General features: G+C 40.9%; 1 pseudogene across 1 annotated transcript; it reads right to left on the reverse strand.

The window, feature by feature from the left end:
* Nucleotides 1–3,580: 3,580 nt before the first annotated feature.
* Nucleotides 3,581–10,475, reverse strand: LOC120110555 (G-type lectin S-receptor-like serine/threonine-protein kinase LECRK3; annotated as a pseudogene). The gene is made up of 7 exons (XR_015967251.2): nt 9,068–10,475; nt 8,405–8,521; nt 5,839–5,993; nt 5,532–5,742; nt 4,498–4,734; nt 4,269–4,419; nt 3,581–4,175 (listed from the first exon to the last, which is right to left on the reverse strand). The product of XR_015967251.2 is annotated as a G-type lectin S-receptor-like serine/threonine-protein kinase LECRK3 (transcript).
* Nucleotides 10,476–21,939: the final 11,464 nt, after the last annotated feature.

Here is a 21,939-nt window from a genome sequence, read left to right on the forward strand (position 1 = left end):
TATTACAAAAACTTGGAATCATCTGTTATCAACGTACAAATAAAAAGCAGAAGGTTTACCATAGTGATGATCAAACGATTGACTTTATTATTAAAAGCAAAAAAGAAAAAAAAAATCTTGAGACGACTTGGTTGGTAATAAGCGCTTTGCTAAAAAAAAAAAAAAAAGCAAGGAAAGAAAAACAAAGAAAAAAATAAAAAAAGAACAACTATATTCTTGAATTGCTGAAAGCAATATTGAAAATTTGCCCTGAAATGAACCCAACAACATCCCTATGGATATGAGCTTACGGTGGCCGTACGTGGATCAGTAATTGGTGGTCCGGGTGGAAAATTCAGCAGGAATGCACGAGGTAAACTTACCCATGGGTACTTTGACGAAAGCTTTTCGGTCCACGTAGTCGCCCATCTTACCATTGGAGAGAGGGAGCCTTTTCTTCCAACAATTACGACCTTCATACTGGTAAATGGCTACCGCACAGTTGCAATCGCCCAAGCATCCTGTTTTGCATCTGTCCTCATCTATAGGAGCCAGGTGCTCGTAGGCAGATCCGGGCCAATCGACATTGTTCATCTCCCTCAACGTGAACTTCCCCTTGCAGCTCTGGGGTGCAAAATTTGGAGCACACCCTTTGTACTTCCTATCTGGATCCTGGAAAGAATAGTCGGGCGGGCACACGCAATTCACACTCTGATTCCCACCACCGGATATACAGTAGCTATTGAACCCACATGCACCGCTGCCAATCTTGGAGGTGAGATTCCGGCAGATGTCTGGAGGCTGGAAACCCATCGCAGTCCAGCCGGCACCGCTCTTCGCATTCTTTGGGTAGATATATCACCTGAAGACCCCATCGAAATCGAGGGTCGCCCTCTGATAGAAATCTTTCATGGAGTATATCCTCTCTGGCAAGAGATTGATGTTGGTGTTATTTAGGGCCAAGTAGATTGTTCCGGTGGACTCGTTGAAGACGAGCCGTGATCCATTTCCAGGGGTGTTGGTAGCCCAGTAAGGATCATATTCATAGCCGGTCATGATATTGACCGGATAAAAGGTTAGATTTCCGTCGCTTTGAACGCTGAGCTTGAACCGTCCGGAGGAGTAATCGGTGTCCATTAGACGGGACCGGAGCCCCTTGCCTGCACCCAGTACTTGGGAGGGCAAGATGGTGTCCGAGGGGTGGTCGAAGCTTTGCCATCGGACCGAACCGTCGCTGCTTGCTACAATGAAGTTGCCGCTATTAAGCATGGCAGCATATGCAACAGTGACGTTAATTCCGGCATTCCACACCTCTTGGCCGTCATGATCCGTGAGCGAGAGCTGCCCGTCGGCGGCGAGCTCCACTGTGGCTCCAACTTGAACCGGTTTGTTCCCGTTTGCACACCAAACAACAATTTTGTTATCTGTCTTGTCGAACCAGATGGCGAGGAGAAAGTGGGTGCCGTCAGCTTCCAGGGGCCGAAATCCGAAGGCGAAGTCGCGAGAAGGTGAGAGCCAGGCGGTGGTTTGGCCGGTCCGAGCAGTGAGGGAGGAGCGCAAGCTTATAATATGGCGGTGGGTTATGGTTTGAGCGCAAGTTGTGCTAATTATTAGCAGTATAATTTGGAGGAGCAGCGGCCGGAGGAGGTGGTGGCGGAGGAGACAAGAGGATGCCATTGTTTTCAATTCGAATGTTTTAATTCCACGTTTGCAACCTTGATGACTCGGGCATTTTCAAGCACTAACGGGTAAATGTATGCCAATTCCAGACAATAAATTTAACATTCATTAACAATGGTAACAATTCCAATAACTCTAATGGAATAGTGTATGGAAAGAGAGAGAGAGAGAGAGAGAGAGAGAGAGATTTTAAGAATAAGAGTATGAGGTCGCTTTTGTGGAACTTGAACCTAGGTCAGCTAAGACCGGTCAAAGTATTGACGGTTCAGACTATTGGGCCCCATGCCAGCTGTGATGGGACCCGGGACTGCCGGGCGTGTAGACCTCAGAGTAAACTAGATTTGGACGATACTAATGTGGTAGGTTCAGGGTCGGACTCACCAAAGACTGGGGCGAAGCGACCAGTCTCTTTCAAATACTTGGCCCGAAGTGTAACATAACTGCAGTTATAATGGCTTTTGGTGGCCTTTCTTAGTATATTTATAACAACAAAGAATGTAAATAACAACCATTCCTTGGCCGCTTCTGTCATGTACCAGCTAGTTAAAGTAATCTCTCCAAACTTCAAACTCCATATCAGCAATAATTTTTTTTTTTAATGTCCCTAGTAGTGTCTTCAATGAGTAACATTGCTTTACCAAAAGAATAAGTAACATTGTTATATTTATATAGTAATTAATGAATTATTACCCATTAAAATGATTACTATTACTGGTCCAAGAAAAATCTAGCCAGCCGTTGAGCTAGGTAAATAGCAACAATTGTTTCCTTTATAACTATTACTTTGGATATTAGAATGGTTTGATGCTTCTTTTCAAATCTTTGCTATTTTAAATGAGACCAGAGGGCTTTTATATGGAGGAAGTTGAAAAAATGAGCAGGGAGAGGGAGCAATAGATACGGTGTGCAGTATGGGGACTGTGGTTTGGTGAATAGGAAGGTCGTATAGGAGAATCTATCAAGGGGGGAGGCAAACATGCCTTTCCGCAGATTCCAATCATATTTCCTCCACCAACTTTCTTGGACAATGCGAGTGGGGCGAGCCAGGGAAAGGGGCTGCGGACGAGGGCAGGAGGGGCTGTGGATGGTGGGAGGGACGAGGGTCAATGGAGGACTGCAACAGGGGCGATGGAAAATCAAAGAGATGAAAGAATAGGAGAAGTTGGGTGTTGTTAATTAGTTTTTTCAGAACTATTTAAGTAGGGGAGGAACCTGGATCGAGTTAGAGAGATATTGAAGCCTGATCCGGGTGTTAAAGTCCCAGTCAACATGATTAAAAGTTGTAATCCCAGCCTACCAAAGGGTGGCTATCAATTTGTGCAAAATACTTACACATGGAAAAAGGAGGCCGATAATGACATTTCCACAAAAGCATGACGATGAACCGTCAGATCATGACCTTAATTTCAATCTGCGACAAGAACATGCTGCACCCTTGCATTCATATTTCACTCCTAGCTATCATTGAGCAGGAAGTTTTGCAGCCTCACAGAGCACAAGCAAAAGATCTATCGTGGGGACGAACCAGCCATATATTTAGGGATAATTTATTCACATGAATAAAAAGGAAAATTCGTATTAGATCTAATATTCAATGTTTCTTACCACGACCAAGAAATAAAACAAGAAAGTCTTAAAGTCAGTCTCAAAGAGGAAAATAGGAAAAGGAGAATTAGCATGGATTGCAAAAGTTTCCAAGATCCTATAATTCCAACATCTACGCATTATGGTGATTGAGGTCCCATAGATGGATGGAGCTGCAAACTCCAACTAAAAGTTGATAATCATATTGTATTGCAAATGCTATATTCAAGGATGTTGTAGCTAACCATAGTTGACTACCTATAAGTACATATACATCAACTAATACTATACATAAAAAAGAGGGGACATACAATGATTAGTCAATTATACAGGTTACTGATGGAGAGTTTCATTTAGAAGAGTTCTATAGAAAACAAGTATCTAGTACACTTCTCCCTCTATTACAAGCTTCAAATGTTCGCTCATCGCATTCACAAGAAACTATAGAGCAAGGGAGAAATTAGGCTTTTACACTCCTTTTCTGCAGATGAAAGCAAATCCTGCAATTTAAGATTCAAATAGTGCTATCATAGTCCACCTCTACAATAAAATAAGCTTATCTGTAAATAACTAAAGTCTGTAAATTGCCCATAGAGAAAGAAATGCTTATTTTGATGAGTGCCTTATCGGCCTTCAGGCATTGTAATTGTGACTTCGTTTGGTGTAACTGAATATTGTTCCCAGGAAGATGAATTTTGTCCTCTTAGAGGCATTTCTATGCAGAAACCAGGCCGTTTAGGTTCTCGTAGTGCCACGCCTTCATTGCTCAACATCAGAACCACCTCTGCCATTGTTGGCCTTTCTTCGCTTCCTTCTTGCATGCACAACAATCCAACTTGTATACATCGGAGCAACTTAGATATAGGATATGAACATCCCATATCTTCATCGAGTAGCTCCATGCATCTACCTTCCACCCATAGTCTCCACACCTATAAAAGGCCAAATACATATAAAAATGAAATTTCAGCATCGACAATAATATGAAGAACAAGGAGCACTATAGCATTTGAATGAATACTTACATGACCTATAAGGTTCGTAGAATATCCTGATTGATACACCATTCTATTTTTCTTACCACTTAAGATCTCTAATATTAGAACTCCAAAACTGAAAACATCAGATTTCACTGAAAAGGTGCCATCGGTAGCATACTCTGGAGCCATGTATCCACTGCATGCCATTAATTAGCACTTCAGTAAATTATTTAATGAGGGTAACACATAGATACAATTGCATTGATATGCTCACAATGTTCCAATCACCATCATTGTTTTCTCTTGATTTTGATCTCCTTTGAAAATTCTTGCAGTGCCAAAGTCCGAAATTTTCGGATTATGTCCTTATCAAGCAAAATGTTGCTAGCCTTGAGGTCCCTGTGAATTATTGTTAACCTTGAGTCTTGGTGAAGGTAAAGAAGACCTCGAGCGATTCCTATAATAATGTCGAGACGCTTTTGCCAATTCAGCAATGCCCCTTGTTTTTTATCTGGTCCAGCATTTTATTCTATATTAGGATTGCAATAATAACACCAAAATTCCAATTTAACAAGTTGATCATTATAAAGTAATCTATTTGATCATTCATATGAGTGGCAGATATAACAAAATTTGTTCAGGAAAAGCTACTTCTTCTAGTTTGAGGTCTTGATGTAAAATGAGGGATGACTCGAGAAGTCTGATAGATACGGTTATTGGATGTATACAGTTTTTCTTTAACTAACATTAATTTTTGTATGTCAAGATTCTAATTTAAATTAATGTAGCTAACATTTTAGGGTGTAACTAAAAAGAGTTTTAGACAATTTGATGTCCAAATTTTCCTAAAAAGGAGAAAAATTGGAGTCATGTCAATATTTGTTGCAAGATTGTCAAAGAGTTTCATCATTCTAAAAGATTAGAACTTCATATTACATGCATACATTTATGAAAAAATATTATTATGTTCCTAGCTTTTTATGTAATTATCAGCATTTAGGGTACAATTAAGCTATATTGGGTTGTTGGAGAATGCAAACCTCGTAAAAGTTCCTGGTGCTCGCTTGACACGGTCTCCGTATTCTTGAAATTAAAAGGTGAAAAACACCTCCTACTTCCAATTTTGAACTCATTCAATTGATAAGATAGGTCTATTCTTAATTATTATCAAATTCAAATTACCTCATCATTATCTTCTTTTTTTATTGTACGGTACATCCACAGGATATGTCACGCTCAATTTAGTTCAACATGCAATCAACTTTGCAGTGCTAAGAAGTGTATAAAGGAGTAAAATCATATACGTACCAAAAATGAAGGCATCCAAGCTCTTATTTTGCATGTACTCATAGATCAACATTCTTTCATCTCCATGAATGCAGCAACCAAGAATCCGAACGAGATTTTTGTGCTGCAGTTTAGCAATTAACATAAGCTCATTTTTGAACTCTGTCACACCCTGCACAGAATGCTTGGACAACCTCTTAACTGCAATCTCTTGTCCATCTTCCAATTGACCCTGAAATTTGCTATCTTAAAGATTTAATTTACAAAGAAAAATTTGTTAATTAAATGTATAATGAAGGAAAAAAATGTCATACAAGGAGATGATTACCTTATGAACTGGGCCAAAGCCACCCTCTCCAAGTTTATTGTTAACTGAGAAATTATCAGTGGCACTTTCAATTGTAAACATGTCAAATAAATTCAATTCCACTTCCATTCCTTTACTTTTTTTGGAGGAGATAATTGGTACACCTAACGTGGGAACTTCAAAAATAACCAAGTCAACAATTAGAAAATTGATCAAAGTACTTATACTCCAATTTTGGTTACATAATTTAAATGGAGTAAAAATTTGCAACAAAAACATGAAAATTTTTTCTAATTAATTGAAAACTACCATATATGGACAAGAGCATAGGCATCATTGAATTTTTGGACCTAAAAGAAGTTACAGATGAAATGCCACCATATATAGGCATATATTGACATGTGCATGTGCCCTATGCACATGAAATCTAGTATTATACAAATTTTAAATGGATTGGGTCGGGTCGGATTGGGTCGGGCTAGAATTCAGAAAATCCAAATTCGGTCCCGAAAATAAAACAGGTCCAATTTTAGAACCCAACCCAGTCCCACGGATCCTTTAAAATGGATCGGATTATGTTTAATCGGATCGGATCACGAGTCTACTTGACCCATTTACACCCCTAGCTAGCCCAATTAGCATGCACACAAAATCTAGTATTACCTTGGATTCTATGTTATGGTACTACAATCTTGTAAACGATAATATATAAATGGACGAAATATTTTTGCCTTTGAATGGAAGCTGTTATACTTTAAATACTTGTTTACGGAGGACCCTTAATTGTCGAGAAGGCTTCAACGATTGACATAGGTGATAGGTACGTATTCAATATGCGATGCTATATATGCTTAGGAAATATTGAATTCCTTTAGAGAGAGTGAGAAGGCCCGGATGATGTAATCTTCATATCCGGGTCTTAGAGATTCACCTCACAAGGCTTGAACCTGGAAACTACACCACATGGAGGAGGGATACGACCAGTACGACATTGCCCAGTTTACAATTACAAAATGTTGATCAATAGATCCACGAGACAACTTGTGAAAAGTAAAAAAGAACTATAATGTATAAGCAAGAAAACCTCGTGAATATAATGATAAATTAATCAGATAACATCTACAACATAAGAAGATGTTTTTAAACTAAAAAAAAAAAACTAGCCTTCTGTACTATACTTCTTCAGAATTACATAGGGCACAACTTCATATTAACTTTTAGATTAAGATATTCATTTGTACGATCAGACGAGAGTAACTTTTTCCTTGCTTATTAATAGTGTACACTGCATATAGCATGCCCTGTATACCAATTTTAGAAGAATACTCTCCTGATGGGTTATGCAGAGTAGGTATACCCAAATTAAACTATCTCGCTTAGAAGACGAAGGCTAATGTGAATTGCTAGTAATTGAAATTTAATTGATTTACGTTACTAAAGGCTGATGCCGTATGGGCATCTTATATCTTAAAATGGTTAGTTGATGCACTTTGGTAAGACAACCCATCACTAATTTTTTCTAATTGATACATGAATGATGCCACCTTATTGTATATAGACTGCAACAATACATGATATTAAATCACCTGTTAGATGGGGGGTGTATACTAAGATATTTCACTATTTTGCAGAAAATTAATCTATCAATTTTCTTTTAAATGCTGAAACTACCATATAGACATCCACAAGAGCATTTGAACATTGATGCCAATTCCTAGTGTTGGGGGAAAAAATGGGGTCCCCAAAACACATGGATACGCGGCAGCATGTGATAGCGGGCACGACGGCGGCAGCTCTCAAGGCGCCCGACCTCGAGGCGTTCGACCTCGAGGCGCCCGACCTCGAGGCACCCGACCCCAAGACGTCCGACTTCAAGGGCGCTCGATCTCCGAGCACACAGCCTCGCGGCCCCGGTCTCGGTCAAACTAAGCCCGATCGACCCCCAGTCCAAAGAAGGCCCGATCAGGGGGTGAAGCAAACTTCTCCCCTCCACCAAGAATTAAGCTCCTCCTCTTCTCGACCGGGATATAATCCCGCGATCTCCGCCTGAGCGACTGACAGCAATTAAATGCGCATGATCTCTCCAGACCTCCAGCTTACTCAAAATCTCAGGCCATCTACGGCAACTTGTTGACTCACTCCATCTCGTTTAGTCGTCCACGGCAACTCATTAATGCGCCACTCCATCCCATTCGGTCGCCCACGGCAACTCATTAATGCGCACGATCACGCCTCATCATGACGATAACCTACTGATTCGCCCAGTCACGTCTCAGGTAACCCTATACCCCTCCTATAAAAGGGGAACTCCTTCCCCTTGAAAGGGGCCCCCCTCTACTGATTTTCAGTGACAATATATATTCATCACCTTCTCCAAACTAAGCCCCCTCTGACTTAAGCATCGGAGGGCTGGCGCCGGAAATCCCGGCCACCGGCTTTTTGCAGATCCCTGGAGGACGCCGCCCGCCGATGCGCCACCAACCGGAGCTCTTCCTTCTCAGCCAGTGGTCACCCCCGGGTCCAATTTCCAGCAACATCTAGTAATTATAAACATTTGAATTTTTAAAAGTGAAGTAAAAAATTTTACCTTGTTTTCTGTTCTTCTTCCATAAAAATAGACTAAGGCATACCAATAGGAGGAGAATCGGCACCAAGGTCGTCACCATGACAATCTTCTTCTTACCAAAATCACCCTTTGTTGAATCTGCATAACAGTTCCTTAAAATCAGGGTTCTCACCTGAGTCATGTTTCTTAAATTTTAAACTCAAATTTTTAAAATGCGGAGAAAAGGAAAACGAGCTATGCAAGACTCCACCTAAATCTATAGTCCATACAAACACGCGGAAACATGCAAGCGTGGTGTGCGTAGGTATGCATGTATTTAAATATGAACAATATTACAATAACTTGGCATCATCTGTTATTAAGGTACAAATAAAAAGTAGAAGATTTACCATAGTGATGATCAAACGATTGACTTTATTATCAAAAGCAAAAAAGAAAAAAAAATCTTGAGACGACTTGGTTAGTAATAAGCACTTTGCTAAAAAAAAACATGAAAACAAAAGCAAAAGAAAAGAATAAAAAAAGAACAACTATATTCTTGAATTGCTGAAGGCACTATTGAAAATTTGCCCTGGAATGAACCCAACAACATCCCTGTGAATATGAGCTTTCGGTAGCCGTACGTGGATCAGTAATTGGTGGTCCGGGAGGAAAATTCAGCAGGAATGCACGAGGTAAACTTACCTATGGGTACTTTGACGAAAGCTTTTCGGTCCACGTAGTCGCCCATCTTACCATTGGAGAGAGGGAGCCTTTTCTTCCAACAATTACGACCTTCATGCTGGTAAATGGCTACCGCACAGTTGCAATCACCCAAGCATTCTCTTCTACATCTGTCCTCATCTATGGGAGACAAGTGCTCGTAGGCAGATAGAGGCCAATCGACATTGGTCATCTCTGTCAACGTGAACTTCCCCTTGCAGTTCTGGGGTGCAAAATTTGTAGCACACCCTTTGTACTTTCTGTTTGGATCCCGGAAAGAATAGTCGGGCGGGCACACGCAATTCACACTCTGAATCCCAACACCTGATATACAGTAGCTATTGAACCCACATGCACCGCTGCCAGTCTTGGAGGTGAGATTCCGGCAGATGTCTGGAGGCCGGAAAGCCATCGCAGGCCAGCCGGCACCACTCTTCGCATTATTCTTTGGGTAGATATATAGCCTGAAGACCCCATCGAAATCGAGGGTCGCCCTCTGATAGAAATCTTTCATGGGGTATATCCTCTCTGGCAAGAGATTGATGTTGGTGTTATTTAGAGCCAAGTAGATGGTTCCGGTGGACTCGTTGAAGACGAGCCGTGATCCATTTCCAGTAGTGTTGGTAGCCCAGTAAGGATCATATTCATAGCCGGTCATGATATTGACCGGATAAAACGTTAGATTTCCGTCGCTTTGAACGCTGAGCTTGAACCGTCCGGAGGAGTAATCGGTGTCCATTAGACGGGACCGGAGCCCGTTGCCTGCACCCAATACTTGCGAGGGCAAGATGGTATCCGAGGGGTGGTCGAAGCTTTTCCACCGGACCGAATTGTCGCTGCTTGCTATAATGAAGTTGCCGCTATTAAGCATGGCAGCATATGAAACATTGACGTTAATTCCGGCATTCCACACCTCTTGGCCGTCATGATCCGTGAGCGAGAACTGCCCGTCGGCGGCCAGCTCCACTGTGGCTCCATCTTGAACCGGTTTGGTCGCGTTTGCACACCAAACAACAGTTTTGTTATCTATCTTGTCGAACCAGATGGCGAGGAGAAAGTGGGTGCCGTCAGCTTCCAGGGGCCGAAATCCGAAGGCGAAGTCGCGAGAAGGTGAGAGCCAGGCGGTGGTTTGGCCGGTCCGAGCAGTGAGGGAGGAGGGCAAGCTTATAGCATGGCGGTGGGCTATGGTTTGAGCATAAGTTGTGCTAATTATTAGCAGTATAATTTGGAGGAGGAACAGCCGGAGGAGGTGGTGGTGGAGGAGACAAGAGGAAGCCATTGTTTGATATTTGGTTCAATTCATTCATACAATTCTAATACAAATACATCTAAAAAACTTTAAATATAATAAGTTACAAAACCTCCTAGATAGGTCTTTTTTATCGGTCGAAAAAATCTTCAGAATGATTTATAACAAAAAAGGCCATTGTGGCCTTTCTATAGGTATGCTTTGCTTTCAGAGTAATGCCGTCGAATAGTCCGGACATTTGACGTCGCTGTCATGGATGGGGCCTGAGGTTGGACGAATGCTTCCAAAGAATATGATATGATTTGAATATTTTTTTTTACTTTTCTTACATGCCAAACCAGTTGTTTGCATCTCGAGGTGGAAGGATATGAAGCTTTGTTTAGTCCACTTGCAGTGCATCTGACAACACCATGTCCACAAGGAAGTTGACCCAAAGCCCGTCATTTTCGTTTTTATTTTTTTTGGTTTTTCCTATTGTGTGACTATAACATTACTGAAAAATCATACAAAAATTAAAACCAAACAGAACCGAGCTTCTTTTAATTCCAATTATCCATATTTATTCAGGCTCCAAAATTGTGTGGACTCATTTTATTTTTCAACAAGCCAAAGCCTGTCTCAAATAAGCTGATTCGATGAGCAGCTTGAATCATTTGCAACCTTGATGACTCGGGCATTTTAAGCACTAACGGATAAATATAAGCCAATTCTAGACAATAAATTTAACATTCATTAATAATGGTAACAATTCCAATAAGTCTAATGGAGGGAGGGAGGGAGGGAGAGAGGGAGATATTTTAAGGATAAGAGTATGAGGTCGCTTTTGTGGAACTTGCACCCAGGTCATGGTAAAGTATTGACGGCTCAGACTATTGGGCCCCATCCTTGCTGTGATGGGACCCGAAGCTGCTGGGCGCGTGGACCTCATAGTAAACTGGATTTGGACGATACTAATATGGAAGTCGGTTCAGGTCCTGTTGGTTGACGGGCTCCCGAAAGACTAGCGCGAATCTACTAGATTTTTTTTTTTTTGGTACAATAACTGCTCATATAGCTCTAATGTAAGTATAACCGGTCAAAGAATCTCTCTGGAGTATTGGGCAATAAAGGAAGCGACCCAGTTAGCGGTTCTATTTGCCTTCCGATACCCATGAGCAGCCTAAAAGAAGCCCAAATCCCTCGCCAATTTGTGGATCTCACGAACCAGCGGATGACCATCTTCATACCGGTTCTCGCCCCGTATCCATACTCCAGTCAATCACCATGGCGGAGTCCCCCTCAAGACATACACTGTCCGCACTGAATATGCGTCTAGCAAATGTGATACCCTTCCAGACTGCTATAAGCTCCGCCTCAATAGCAGTCAAACCAAAAGTACGTTGTCCCCTACAGCGATCAACCTGGAGGCGCGATCCTTAATCACAAAACCCATACCTCCATAAGCTCCATCAACCGAGGCATCACCGTCGAAGTTTACCTTAAGATGGTCCTAGAAAAAAAGGACAAACCTGGGCACTGAACTAGTAGAGCGGGGGTCCTAGATGTCTGTAACCATCCCAGATGAGATCATAGTGGTAGCCAAGATAATCTGCACAACATTAAAAAAAGGCTCTCTCCATCACTGCGCGCACTCGGAGTCGACCTTCTGCCCTCGAAAAGGTTGGCATTCCTATCTAATGAAATGTGATAGGTCAGGTATGCACACAAGATCCCCCACTCAGCAGTACTCGGTCTCCTCAAGAAGTCCCTCAGGTAGCAAAGCAAGTCCTCTGTCGTCATCAAGGCCCGTGGATAGGGAAGGGATGCCCATCCCTAAACTTACGTTGCTCTGGGACAACCAAGGAGGACATGGTTGATAGACTCCTCGGCATTTGAGCACACGTCGCAGAAAGGAGTGGTCCGAACACCTATCTCAGCAAGCATACTTCTGGTCGGAAGGCAGCTTCAAGTCATCTTGCAGATAAACAAGGCCACTCGAGGGTGTACCCACATTCTCCAGATCCAACCATCCTCAATCTGCCTGGCCAACTTCCTGCTGATCAGAGCATGAAGAACCCTGACTTGTATCCTCGACCGCCCTATCGGCATCCAGACTAGTCCGTCTAACTCTTCCGCGGAAGGAATAGGTAAGGCCAAAATCCTCTCTTCCAGTAGCTCTCCAAAAACCTCCCGAACCAAACCCTCACTCCACTTGCCCTCTCTAAGAATAAACAGGTCGTTGATCATGCACCCGACAATCCTCATTGTATCCACCATCGTAGGCAATCGACAGAGTGGCAACTCGGTCACCCAACTATCTTTCAGGACATTAATAGAACGTCCATCACCAACAACCCATCTGATCACAGGAAGCACCAACGAACTGTGCACACAGATCTCCCTTTAAATAAAGAAACAGTGGCGCCCAACCTGGACATCCGCCATCATCGAGAGGGCCCCATACCACTACAAAAAAAAGGAGCTTTGGCGACGCTTTTTGAGGCTTTTACCGACGCTTATAAGCGTCGGTAATTTTCTTCCCGATGCTTTTCAAAGCGTCACCAAAGCGTCGGCTATGTCGGAGTGGAAAAAAAATTGCTGACGCGTTTGAAAAGCATCGCTAAAGGTTATTTTTAGCGACGCTTTTAAGCGTCGCTAAAATTCCTCAACCAGTTCAATTAGCGATGCTTTAAAGCGTCGTCATAAATTTTTTTTACAGAAAAAATATAAAAATACCTAAGAAAACCGCCGCCGTCGCCATTGCCGTGGCCGCCGTCGCCTCCTCATGATCCCCACCATCTCCGCCTCTGCCGCTTCTGGATTGTCCGCCGCCGAAGCACTCTGCACACAGCCCTCGCAAACGCCCGGTGCGCTTCCCCGAACCTCTTCCATTTCTTCCTCTTCGTCTTCGAGATCGAGTTTGAGTGCTGGATGAGCCCAACGCAGTCCCCAAACCTCTTCCATTTCTTCACCCCGATCGCCCCACAAACCAAGCAGCTGAAGTCTCCCTTCTCCCGGTTCTTCTCATAATACTCCCGCAACTCCCCAACGCTCTCGAAAAGCCCCAAGAAGAACTTGAAATCTCCCTCCCCGACCTCCTCGTCCTCATCCATGGAGTCCTCCTCCTCTTCCCCGTCGTCGGAGCCGTCCTTCTTGGCGAAGAAGTCCTTGCAGGCCTTCAGGCCCCTCTGCTGCGCCCGATCCGCCGCGGCCTTCGCCTGCTCCTCGGCGAAGGATGGAGGACGTGTCTAGGTGGCCGCCGGCGTCAAGGCAAGATCGGCCCAGGTCGCCGGGGCAACATCCTTTTCTGACGGGGAATCGCACGGCCATTCGCCCTCTTTGGGCGGCGGGTTGGCCGGGGGCTGGTCGGAGGCAGCAGCGGAGCCCTGTTGCTACTGCTGCTGCTGCTTCTTCTCCCACTTCGACTTTGACTTCGACTTCCTACAGAGAGAGAGAGAGGTGATGGGTACCTTGGCGGGGGAGAAGGAGGAGGGATCGGGGGCCTGGGTGGCCTGAGAAGGCATGAAGCCGACGCCGGAGAAGAGGGAGGAAGCTCCATCGAACTCCATCGACGCCGGAGAAGAGGGATCGGGGGCCTGGGTGGCCGCTCTCTCTCTCTCTCTCTCGCTTCTTGGAAGGAATCTGATCGAGAATCGGGAGGGGGTTAGAGATTTGTAAGGGAGGGGGTTTGAGGGATCGGGAGAGGGGAGGGGATTTGTAGAGAGGAGGGGGGAGGGGGCGAGCGGCGGAGAGAGAAGGGGAGGGGGGCGGCTGGATGGGTTAGGGATCGGGAGGAATTTGCAGGAAGGAGGGGAGGGGGGGATAATGGCCTCCGACGACGCTTTCTAAAGCGTCGTTGGGAGGAAAAAAATAAAAAAAAGGAGATTTTTGCTTCCGCCGACGCTTAAAAGCGTCGGCCCAAGCTACGGGTTGCGACGACGCTTATAAGCATCGGCGGAAGCCAGACTTCCTAAAAAATTACCGACGCTTCTACTTAGCGTCAGCAGACAAAAGTCGGAAAAGATAGTTTTTCTTGTAGTGTACGTAGCCCTTAGGAGAGAGCAGTGGTGACCTGACTGTTTCAACAATACTTGGCCCGAAGTGTAAAATAACTGCAGTTATAATAGTTTTTGGAGGCCTTTCCTAGAATACTTACAACAACAAAGAATGTAAATAATTTAGCAGTCTTAGTGGTATAATTTAGAGGAGGAGCGGCTAGAGGAGGTGGTGGTGGAGGAGACAAGAGGATGTCATTGTTTGATATTTCGTTCAATCCGAATGTTTTCATTCCACATTTGAATTATAAAGGTTTTCTTTTTTCTACATCGGACGATTCATACAATTTTAGTACAAATATATCTAAATAAAATCTAAATACAATAAGTCACAAAATATCCGAGACAGTACTTTCTCACGTGATATACTACAAAAAAATCACCCAGTTTACAAGTCTATTGATCTTTCTATATGCTTTGTCTTGAGAGTAATGCCGCAACTAGTCAAGGATATTTGATGTTGCCGCCTTGCAAGGGGCCTGGGTTGGACTAACGTTTCAGAAGAATAGGATATGATCTGAATATTCTTTCATACTTTTCTCACATGCTAACCAGTTGTCTGCATCTCAAGGTGGAAGGAAATCAAGCTTAGTTTAGCATCCACTTGCATTGCACCTGTCCACATAGAAGCTGACCCAAAGCCCGTCATTTTCGTTTTTATTTTTTTTTTGTTTTCTCTATTGCTTGACTATAACATTACTGAAAAATTCGTACAAAAATTAAAGCCAAGCACAACCGAGCCTCTTTTAATTCCAAGTATCCATATCTATTCAGGCTCAAAAATTGTGTGGGCTCATTTTATTTTCCAACGAGCCGAAGCCTGTCTCAATTAAGCTGATTTGAAGCCATTCATAAGCAGATTGAATCATTTGCAACCTTGATGACTCGGGCATTTTCAAGGGCAAATGTATGTCAATTCCAGACAATAAATTTAACATTCATTAACAATTGTGTCACTTCCAATAAGTCTAATGGAATAATGTATGTGGAGAGAGATATTTTAAGGATAAGAGTATGGGATCAGTTAAGACCGGTCAAAGTATCGACGGCTCAGTCTATTGGGCCCCATCCCAGCTGTGATGGGACCCGAGACTGCTGGGCGTGCAGACCTCATAGTAAACTGGATTTGGACGATACTAATGTGGCCTATTAGTTGACGGGCTCGCCAAAGACCAGGTCGACCAGTCCGTTTCAACAATACTTGGCCCGAAGTGTAAAGTAAGTGCAGTTATAATGGTTTTTGGAGGCCTTTCTTAGTGTATTTATAACAACGAAGAATGTAAATAACAACCGTTTCTTGGCCGCTTCTGTCATGTACCAGCTAGATAAAGAAATATCTCTAAACTTCAAACTCAATACCAGCCATAAAAATATATTTTTAATGTCCCTAGTAGTGTCTTCAATAACATTGTTTTACCAAAAAAATGAATAACATTGTTGTATTTATATAGTAATCAATTATTATACATTAAAATGATTACTATTACTGTTCCAAGAAAAAATATATATAGCCTGCCGTTGAGCTAGGTAAATAACAACAATTGTTTCCTTTATAACTATTACTTTGGATATTAGAATGGTTTGATGCTTCTTCATAAAACTTTGCTGTTTTAAATGAGACCTGAGGGCTTTTATATGGAGGTTTGGTATTGGGTAAGTTCAGAAGGTGAAAAAATGAGCAGGGAGAGGGAGCAATGGATACGGTGTGCAGTATGGGCACTGTGGTTTGGTGAATAGCAAGGTTGTATAGGAGAATGTATCATGAGTGATATTGAAGCCTGGACCGGGTGTTAAAAGTTCCAGTCCACACGACTAGAAGTTGTAATCCAGTCTACCAAAGCGCGGGCTATCAATTTCTGCAAAATACTTACACTTGGAACTACATTGAGGCGACAACATACGGAAAGAGAGTTCGATAATGACATTTCCACTGTTAGAGTAGAGGAAGATGAACCGTCAGATCATGACCTTAATTTCAATCTGGGACAAGAACTGCTTTAAATGAGCCGTTGGTAGTACGGCCATGTCATCTTCCGGATCTGGAGCATGACATTTCACACCTAGCTATCATTGAACAGGAAGTTTTGCACCCTCGGAGAGCACAAACAAAAGATCTATCGTGGGGACGAACCAGCCATATATTTTGTGCGAACATGGGCAAGCCACAATTTGCATCATTTGGTATGTGTGCATTACTAGGATCTTCTTGAGGGCAATTAGCCACAAGTTAGGAATAATTGATTGTTCAGTTAGAGAATCTCTCTTCCTGCCTATTTTCTCTCTCTTTCTCTCTCCTCTCTCTACTTTTTCTCTTTATTTTCTCTCTCTAGAAAATCTAAGGAATCCAGAATTGGGTCCTGTCGACCTGACCAACGAACCCGAGTTTACTCTTGAAAAGAGGCCTTAAACTGTCCTAGTATTTTGGTTGCCTATTGGACCGATCATACGGTCTTGTCAAGTGTCCATAGAATCCACTAATAATGAACTATGTTAAATGACCTTAGCTGTGATCGAGTCCATGTCCTATAATTTATTGATCAAATCGCTCGGGCCTGACCCACTCAAAATTGTCGAACGCTCGTCCCTATTTCTTATCATTTTAATTCAATTAAAATTGTTAAACAGAAATTAATTTTCTCTTTAATATTTTTATAGGGTTAACTGGATTTTCTAGTAATGTATGATAATCTAAGACGAAAGAGATAAGTAATCTTATACTCCTTACTAGTTTTTGAACTTGCAAGCAAATCTTGCACTTCTTATTATCTTTCAGATGATCATGTTTTCTATGCATCACTAGAGTGTGTTTTGTACTGTAATCATTTTGGGCGTACTCACAACTGATGTAGTGAGTTGCCGGTACAACAAAAAAAAAGAAAAATATCATGCTTTTCTTAAAATTATGGATTAATATGTGTTATGAAAATCGTGCTTTTTTATGAAAAATAGATTCAGCAATGATTTGATGAACATAGCTTTGTTATGAAATATGAATCTGATCATGCCATTCAGTATTTTTTATGTATATGTATATGTGTATGTTTGAAAGAAAAAAATTATAAGTTTTCTAAAGGCTCTCAGATTGCTATGACCGCCCCTAGAAATGGGGGTCAATCGATACCCTAAGCTAGCATCCAATGAAAATGGCCCTCTGCCAACGAGTTAAAGTTGGTAACGAATACAAACTATGATATCTTGTGGATTACGAAGATGGCCCTATCACGAATTATAGTGACCATAGCAAGAATATTTGTGAGCAATGTTTTGATCCATGATAGGATTAAATGACATGAAGAACGATTTACGAATTTATTTGCAATAATAAACTTGGTACTATGTTTATGAAAGGCGGATGTTTTGTCCATGCATGATTTGCTTTGACTTGTACTATGAAATACTTATTTTGGCATATCTAATATTTTTCTTAAATGATGCATTGATATAAAAAAACTTATGCTTGATCCGGTATGGGGACTGTGGTTTGGTGAATAACAAGGTTGTATGGGAGAATGTATCATGGGTGATATTGAAGCCTGGACCGGGTGTTAAAGTTCCAGTCAACACGACTAGAAGTTGTAATCCTGTCTACCAAAGGGCGAGCTATCAATTTCTGCAAAATACTTACACATGGAACTACATTGAGGCGACAACATACAGAAAGGGAGTTCGATGATGACATTTCCACAAAAGCACAATGATGAACCGTCAGATCATGACCTTAATTTCAATCTGGGACGAGAACTGCTTTAAATGAGCCGTTAGTCTATGCACATGGAACAGGAAGTTTTGCAGCCTTGGAGAGCACAAGCAAAAGATCGATCGTGGCGACGAACCAGCCATATATTTTGTGTGAACATGGGCAAGCCACAATTTGCATTATTTTGTATTTGTGTATTACTAGGATCTTCTTGAGGGCAATTAGAAGCCACAAGTTAGGGATAATTTATTGTTCAGTTTACACACCTATAGCTGATAAAACAAAGACAGTCCCCTCTAGAATCTAGCCTTCGTGGTCTGGGACTCTTTTGTTAGAAATATTAAGGATCTTGGGTTTATCTTTATAAACCATAAATAATGTAAAATATCTTGAGCCATCGACAAAGCAAGTCAATGCTGACAAGAACCTCCAATCGTCAAACAAAAAACTTTTAATGATGAGTATAGAATCTACAATATTGAACTGAAACCTTAAGATCACGCATAAATAGTGCTACTTGATCTTCTCTCTCCTGCCTTTCTTTCTTTATGCTTATGGCTGTGATGGGAAACCTTACAAGCTTCTATCAAGTGGAGAGAGGAACCAAGAGCCTCCCTTTTTTTTATAGTACCTTAGGTGATTCTTTCCATCATAAGTCACAATGTTTGGCTCTTCATCTTCCTCTTAGATTCAATGTATTACATTGAATATCTTAATTGATTCCAATTAAAACCATTCTTTATATCACAAAAAACTCTTTATGTACCTCATAGAGTTTTGTGATGATATTAATGTGTGGTCATGAAGGCCACTAATTCTAATATTAAAATTATTCTTTATATCACAAAAAACTCTTCATATACCTTATAGAGTTTTATGATGACATTAATGTGTTGTCATAAAGGCCACTAATTCTAATATTAAAATTATTCTTTATATCACAAAAACTCTTCATGTATCTTATAGAGTTTTGTGATGACATTAATGTGTGGCCATGAAAGCCACTGATTCTAATATTAGAATTATTCTTTATATCACAAAAACTCTTCATGTAGCTTATAGAGTTTTGTAATGACATTAATGTGGTCATGAAGGCCACTAATTCTAATATTCTCCCATGTAGCCAAATGACCACTTGATGAGTCATTAACCTTCATTGGATTCAACAAGTGGCCACAAATAAACTTTACACACTCAATCTAAATAACTTACTAACATGGATCATGGCGGTATCACACCATTTGGCGGTATAATTCCTTCCATGCATCACAACATTAGCAACCTATAAAGATAAGTCTTAAATGAGGAAGATTATGGACTATAGAATTGCTAGCATGCCCATATGCAAAATAGTCTCACTGTATGTCAAATTGATGATTCGTTATGTCAAAATGATGATCTTTATGTTAAGTTGACGAAACTTGATGTCAATTAACAATCGGTACCGAATTTCTTTATCCTTCAAAAAATGTGCACATAGGATAAATAGAAAACAAAATACTAAAAGTATATTTATGTATATTCGTATACATCAATTACAATCACTCAAGCAATATTAGTAAGACCCATGGAAAATACATGATCCATATGTATCTTAGGCGCCAAAGTTTTAGTCATTGGGTTTGCAAGCATCACTTTAGCACTAATATATTCAATTGATACTTGGAGATTGTGAACTCTTTCTCTAACAGCAAGATACTTTAACTCAATATGCTTTGACTTACTTGAGTACTTGTTGTTCTTAGAGAAGAAAATAGCAGCAAAATTGTCGCAGTACACCTTTAATGGCTTAGATATAGAATCTACAAGTCCAAGCCCTAAAATAAAATTTCTTAACCAAATAACTTGTGAGGTAGCCTCATAGCATGCCACAAATTCTGCTTCTATAGTAGAAGAAGATGTGAGTGTCTGCTTTACACTATTTCATGATACAGCTCCTCCTGCTAGCAAGAAAATATAACCTGAAGTGAATTTCAGACTATCAACGCAACCCATGAAATCTGAATCCGAGTATCCGACAACCTCAAGGTGATCATTGTATTTATATGTGAGCATATAATCTTTGGTACCTTGAAGATACCTCATCACCTTTTTGGCTGCTTTCTAATGTTCCATACCCGGATTACTTTGATATCTCCCAAGCATTCCAATTGCAAAGCTAAAATAAGGTCATGTGCAAGTTTAAGCATACATTAAACTTCCAACAGTGGATGCATAAGGAACATTTTCCATTTCTTTCCTTTCAATGTCATTTTTAGGACATTGGTCTTTGCTAAATTTGTCACCCTTAACAATTGGGGTTGGACTTGGTGAACAATTCTGCATTTGAAATCTTTCAAGAACCTTGGTAATATAAGCCTCTTAAGATAAGCCTAGCAGCCTCTTATGCCTATCTCGATAAATTTCAATACCAAGAACAAAGGATGCTTCTCCCATTTCCTTCATTTCAAAGTTCTTGAAAAGAAAATCCTTAGTTTCATGCAATAGACTAAGAGCATTACTAGCAAATAAGATATCATCCACATATAGGACCAACAATATAAACTTGCTCTCACTAACCTTCAGATATATGCATTCATCAAAATTGTTTTCTACAAATCTGAAGGACTTAATGGTATCATGAAACTTGATATACCATTGTCTGAAAGCTTGTTTAAGCCCATATATGGATTTTCTTAATTTACATACTAGTTGCTCCTTGCCCTTTTCAATAAAACTTTCTAGTTGTTGCATATAAATCTTTTCATCTAGATTTTCATTCAAAAAAGCTGTTTTTACATCCATTTGATGCAACTCCAAGTCATAATGAGCTACTAATGCCATGAAAATCCGAAATGAGTCTTTCTTTGAAACTGAAGAGAAGGTTTCATTGTAATCAATTCCTTCCCTTTGGGTTAATCCTTTAGCAACGAGTCTAGCCTTATATCAGTCTATATTACCTTTCCCATTCCATTTGGTTTTATAAACCCATTTATCCTTAATCAGGATAACTCCTTTAGGTAGTTCAACCAATTCCCAAACATCATTTTTCTCATGGATGCCATTTCTTCTTTCATTGCATCCTTCCATTGTTGTAGACTCATGACTTTCCATGGCTTGTAAAAATGTTATTGGATCATTGTTTATTCCAATATCAAATTTTTGTTCCTGTAAGTACACAATATAGTCATCCGTAATAGAAGATTTTCTTTGTCTTTTAGATCTTCTTAAATCAACTATATTTCTCTCATGTGTACTTTCTTTATTGGAATCAACAAGTGCATGGTCATGTTCTTTATGAAGTGGTACCTCTTCACTAGATTGCTCCATTTTTGGAACCAATACCACCTCTTTTGTATCATGACTCGCACTATCAATTCCATTTTTAGAAACTTAGCCGTACCCGTTTCTATTATCCTAGTGTAATGATTAGGATAATAAAACTATATCCTTTGGATCTCTCTGAATAACCAACAAAGAAACAACTGATGATTCTTGGATCCAATTTTCTTTTATGTGGATTGTAAAGCCTTGCTTTAGCTGGACAATCCCATATATGTATACGATTTAAACTCGGTTTGCTTCCCACCCATAATTCATAAGGGGTTTTGGGAACAACCTTAATAGGAACTCGGTTTAAAATATATATCGCAGTCTTTATGGCTTCACCCCACAAGAATTCAGGCAATGTAGAGTCACTAATCATACACTTTGTCATATCTAATATAGTACGGTTATGCCTTTCAGCCACACCATTTTGCTAAGATATTCTAGGTATTGTATATTGAGCCACAATACCATGTTCCTGAAGGAATCTAGCAAATGGTCCCATGTTGCAGCCATTCTCATCATATTTTTCATAATATTCACCACCTCTATCTGACCTTACAACTTT

Source organism: Phoenix dactylifera, chromosome 1 (assembly GCF_051530095.1).
Source record: "Phoenix dactylifera cultivar Ajwa chromosome 1, Ajwa_hap1_PhDact_Kaust_v1.1, whole genome shotgun sequence".
Classification (NCBI taxonomy): domain Eukaryota; kingdom Viridiplantae; phylum Streptophyta; class Magnoliopsida; order Arecales; family Arecaceae; genus Phoenix; species Phoenix dactylifera.